Source organism: Lontra canadensis, unplaced genomic scaffold (genome assembly GCF_010015895.1).
Source record: "Lontra canadensis isolate GAN:19392208 unplaced genomic scaffold, GSC_riverotter_1.0 scaffold9, whole genome shotgun sequence".
Lineage (NCBI taxonomy): Eukaryota > Metazoa > Chordata > Mammalia > Carnivora > Mustelidae > Lontra > Lontra canadensis.
In genome coordinates, this window is record NW_022631003.1 from 21714912 (window position 1) to 21720969 (window position 6058).

Genomic DNA, 6058 nt, shown 5'->3' on the forward strand with positions numbered 1-6058 from the left:
TCCCACAAACTACCTGCCTGCTGTGAACACCCAATATTTCCACTTGTTGACCCTGGAAGTCCTCCCCTCTCTTCCCTTCTCCAGCCCTGGCATATCGTTTGTGGCGTTGAAGGAAAAGAGCATGTGGAGTGACCAGAATGAGTCAATCCAAGAGAGGCTGCAGGTCCAAGGAGTTAGAGCACAAGTAATTATTTCCTATCTTCATTCTGTGGCATGTTTGCCCAAGTGTGGTGGAATGAGAGTTACTCATTCTGTAGCATGTTTGCCCAAGTGTGGTTGAATGCCCTTTGGGATCAGTGAGAGTCTCCTGATCTTGATGTAGTGTAGAGACTTCAGGACAGGGCCACGATGTTAATACACTGTTCAATTGATACCACTTCCTTCCATACTTCCTTCCCTGACCATAATCTTTTGCGCAGCCCTGATGCATAACTCAAACTGCTTCAACCTCTGCCCCATGTGGTGACCTGGAGCAACTTTCTCAGATGAGGTGAAGATGGAGCAAGAAGTAGAGACAGAGACCATGAATTGGTAGTAAAGTTATAAAGGATGGACCGCAGGGTAGTAATTATTAGCAAGAATGTTGATGTGCCAGAGGGAGGAAGGAGCAGGAAGGAGAGATAACAGGATAAGGGTAAAAAAGCCTGGTCCCCATTCTCCAATCTGAGACAACTCCAAGCAAGGACACCTCAGCACTAAATATCCCTATGGGGTAATCTAAACCTTCGTTGTGACTATGTCATAGCCCAACATTTCCTCCCAATCCTACTTTCTTCATTTCCCCACAGTCCCAAGAGTACTCTCCAATAAACTTCCCACAAGGAAATTTAGTCTCAGAGTCTTCTTCCTGGGAAACATAACCTCTGACACAACATGTTTGTGAATTTTAAAATTCTTACTTCACCACGGTTAGAATTATGTCATATCTTGTCTATTTTTTCTTCCTCAAGCCTAGGCTAACACCATGTTCCCTTATTAAGACCAGTGGGCCTAATGTAGAAATTGAATCCTGCTATTAAGACTGAGTGCAATCAAAATAACAAGTGTTGGGGAGGATGTGGAGAAAAGGGGACCTTCGTGCATTGTTGGGAATGTAAGTTGGTGTAGCCACTATGGAAAATAGTATGGTGGTTCCTCAGAAAATTAAAAATAGAGTTACCCTACAATCTAGCTATTCTACTTCTAGGTATTAATCTGAAGAAAATAAGAGCGCTTATTTGAAAAGACATATGCACCCCTATATTCACTGCAATGTTATTTGCAGAAGCCAAGATATGGAAGCAGCTCAGTTGTCCATGGATAGATGAATGGGTAAAGAAAACATGGTATATATAATAGAATATTACTCAGACATTAAAAAAGAATGAAATCTTGCAACTTACAATAGCATGGATAGACTTAATGGGTATTGGGTAAGTGAAATATGTCAGGCAGAGAGAAACAAATACCATCCAATTTCATTTCTCTAAATCTAAAAGATGGAGTAGATGGGAAGGATGGACAAGATAGGTGAAGGGGATTACGAGGCATAATCTTCCAGTTAGAAAATGAATAAGACATGGGATGTAAGGTACAACATAGGGAATATAGTTAATAATATTGTAATAACTCTGTATGGTGACAGATGATATGTAGAATTATTGTGGTCACCATTTTATAATGTATATAAATATCAAATCATGATGTTGTATGCCTGAGACTGAAACAATATTATTGTATATCAATTATTCTTCAATTAAAAAAAAGACTAGTGAAACTATCTGGACAATGAAGCATTAATGTCTGGATTTTACACTTTTCATAACCTGTAGAAGTAACCTAACCCCTTGTCCTCACTCTCCCCTCCTTACCTTTACTCCCAATGTAATTCAGACATTTCATTGTCAAACCCATGGGAGCAATGACAGAATGGAAAGAAAAGAAGGACACACTGGCCTCTTGTGGAAATAATTTGAAAGAGGGGCACTCTCTTTCAAACTTATATGAGTAGGACTTTAAAATTCGTTTGTTTTTTGATTTCTAGAATACCTGTTCTCCAAAGGTTCAAACTAAAAAGAGGTTTTTACTTCCACTTTTTTCTCTTCTCTCGAAATGTAAAAGTGCTGTAATTAGGGGCATGGTTCTGATACATCCCACTCCCTGTTTTATTTTTCTTTGCTTAGAAAACCAGATATTTTCAGAAAGGTAAAATAAATAGGGCTGGTTCCAAAGTCATTGTGAAATAGTTTGTCCATGATGAGCCTCTTTCCCTTTGCAGTCAACTATTTTCCCTGTGGCTACTCTTCCCCTAACTCTGAGACCTCTGTGGTTTGTTTCCAGCATCCTGTCCATCCCTCTCCACAGTGACTCTCTTCTTCATCCAGCTTTCCCTGTTCTGTTGTTTCCCTGTTCTGTTGTGGGTCACGGTCAGTCTGATGGTAACTGAAATGCCCCCTTCTACAGCATCTTCATCCAAGGCTAACTTTGCTCATTTAGGAGGCAATCTTGTTTGGCACACTTATAATTGATTAGTAAGTATTTAAATAAATGGATGAGAATACGAATCAATAAACTGTTCCCTCATAATATACCACTTAGTACCCACCTAGCCTCCACCCACCCAAGGAAAACGTGAATTAACAGGAGCCTGAAGAAAACAGCATGCCTTCCTTTGTAGCAGGACCAAAATAGGTGAGTTGGGAGAGGAGTCCCCTGACAGATGGGTGTTTGTTAACTTGTGTTTCTGATGCCTTGACATCTGGGGCCTTGTAGACCCTGGAGAGATTTCTCCTCCTAAGGCTGGCCAATTCCAACCAAGCCAGAGCTCATATCCCCAAAACCTTCTTTAACTAAGTTCTCACTGGGCTTTCACATTCTGAGCCACTATGCACCTGCTCTAAACACCCCAGGGCCAGGGTCCAGGCAACTAAGAACAGCTCCTCTGCCCCAGAGCCTGCTGATATTATTCAAAGCAGCCAATCTTAAGCCTGCTTACCTGGTCTTGCCTGTTCCTTCCCACAGAAAGCACAATAAAGGCTCTCATTTATATTTTCCCTTTGCTCCTTCTGCCTCCTGACAAATCCTGGTGGTTCCCCAAAATATGACACGATCTTTCCTCTTGGAAACTGTAACAAACTCTCTTTTCAATGTCAATTGCCTCCTGATCTGTTGCCTCACCATGTATGAGTAATAATAAAACCTAATTAAATTAAATTAGTTATATCATTACTAAATAAGTAAACTTATTTATTAAATAAATATTAGTTAAATTTAAATAAATTAATTAAACATTAAAATGGTTGTATCAAATACTTCTCTAATCCCAAGTGTGAGGCCTCTACTGAGGGAAGCCTCTCTTTTTCTAGAAGTTCTGATATTCTGATACTAGTAGCTAGTAGAAATAGCTACTACCCATAGAAGGCAGTGTAGTATTAAGTTAAAAAAATAAAGGTAATGACAGACTTTATTTCATATGTATTATCAACTTTGGATCTTAAAAAAATCCTGTCATTTTATTATCCTCAATGAACTGAAATTCAAAGACAGTGTTTTCCAAGGTCACAAAACCACATACGGAAGAGATGAGACTCAAACATCAATTTTCCTGTGATTTCTCTGAATCGTGCCCTGTTTCTATGCCTTCTATCAAAGTCTTCCAAATCCTTTAGTATCTTTTACAAAGTTCTGTTGTAGAACATCATGGCTTCCTTCACACTTTAAAGTATGGTAATTTCTTCATACTTTAAAAAATGAGTCCAGGGGTGCCTGGGTGGCTCAATGTGTTAAAGCCTCTGCCTTCAGTTCAGGTCATGGTCCCAGGGTCCTGGGATCGAGCCCTGCATTGGTCTCTCTGCTCAGTAGGGAGTCTGCTTCCTTTCCTCTCTCTCTGTGCCTGCCACTCTGCCTACTTGTGATCTCTGTCAAATAAATAAATAAAATCTTTAAAAAAAAATGAGTCCATAGTGAAAAGTAGTTAAGATATACCTAGGTATTTCAACAATAACATGGCCTTGGAGAAATGAAGGTAGAATCTTAGGAAAGATATTTCTCGAAGATAGAGAAGATCTAGAAATTGAAGCACTTTACAATCCTAAATCTGATATTCAGTGAATGAATGAGAAACTTTAGAAATCTCTTCTTTCTGTAAGAATTCCATTCTTTGGTCATGAGTCATCAGAGTTACAAAGAACAGATTAGCTGTGAAGAAGACAGGGAAAACTTACCTGTAGTTTTGGGGACCCACAGACTGAAGGAACAATTCAATTCAATACAGTAAAGATAAAAATAAACAAACAAAAAAGGCAGTATGTAATAAAGTTGCTATCACATGTCATCAAGCAGCAAAATGCCCTATAAAGACATGGTCAGTGTTGACTATGGTTATTGGGGGAAATACTTTAAAGAAAATATTTGACAAATCAACCCAATGTGGAACAAAATATAGCTCCTGGGAATCTGTCTTTTAACATTTACTAAATTCCTATAGTGGTTTAGAATCCTCCATTTTAAACAAAAAAATAAGAAGGAAAAAGGAAAGTTGAGAAAGAGGGAAGAGAGAAAAATAAGAAAGTTAATCAAGTGACTTGGAAATAAGCTGGCTGCCGAGCTGGGCTGGCGGTATGGAGAAAAGAAGACGGATCAGGAGGTCAAGGGCAACCAGCAAGCATTGGAGGTGTCACTTGGAGATGGCGGTGATTGGCCGCTGTTACCAATTTCCATGGGCAACAGGTGAGAAGAAACGAGTCTGTGTGGCCAGAGGACCTCCGCTGGGTATCAGGAAGAATTTCCTGACTGTAAATGTCAAGAGTACTGGTTCTCAGGATCAAAGTGAGGCTTCTGGGATGTGCCTACCCTAGGACTATTTTGTAACCTCCAGTGAGAGACTGGGTGGTTTCCTGCAGCCCAGAGGATGGGCTGGATGGCCTCCCCACAGAGCACCAGTCTCATGTTGCTGAGAGGTATGCCATGCACTCCTGCTTTACAGCCTCTGCCAGCTGCCCACTCCCAGCTCAGAGGCTGTGGAGTTTTTCCCGCAGAAAGAAACAACTAAGTCTTTCACTCCCTGTTCGTCCCTTGGACCAATCCTTAGGTATACACTGTTTTTTTTTCAGATCTTCAGCACTTAGGCTCTTTCCTTCGGAGCCAAGGGCCTCCTGGGAACAATGTAGTGTCTGTGTGTTGACAGTAATAGCCTGGGGGCCAGAGACGCTGGCCAGACTCTCCCTCTCCTTCACATAGGCTGCCCTGCACACCCCACCTGCAATAATCCAGCCTTAGCCCCAGCCGGCCCCAGCACCAAGTGGCCCCCTCCTTACCTAGTCCCCAACATTTGACCTAAGTTGATTCCCAGTTCTTTCGCCACATTTATACCAATCCTCACGCAGGATGGTCTCTACCCACCTCCCATCCCACCCACGGAGTTAACAATAATAACACATTAGTGGCTTGTGGCCAGACACTAAACAGTGGGCACCAAAGGGGGAGGTACCTACTACTTATTGGGCAGCTGGGTATTTACCAAAGGTTCAGCCTACAAAGAGATGCCAGTCTTCTCCTATAACATTATTGCTTTTTATTTACTGGGAGATCGTTGATTTACATGGGAGTTGGGAACGCTAAACAAGCATAGGATTTTTTTTTACATAGCCTGTTTCTGCTGAGTTTGGAGACTTGGAAACATCATTTGACTCTGGCAAAAAGACAATTCCAGAAAGGTGTTTAAAACCGTCCTTTTGTTCCTGGCCCTGAGTTAGAAAGGGACATGTGCTTAGGAAGAGAGTTTTCTACCCGTTACTAACCATAAAAGGACAGAATCTATGGTGCGTGTAAGACCTGTGCAGTGTGCAGATTCAATAGAAAGCGACAAATCAGAAAAACCTTCTCCAGAAATGTCTCCCCTTCAAAGAGGTATCACAGGAGTTCTGTTAAAGGTGCCATTCAGTGGTGTGTGCTGCGGCGTATGGGACTACACAGTGTGAATGCGTAGAAGAAGACTGGATGGGTAGTGAGAGAGTGTAGACAATTTAAAAGAAAGGATAAGGAGATAAATGAGATTTTAAGGAAAAAAAAAAAACCAGAG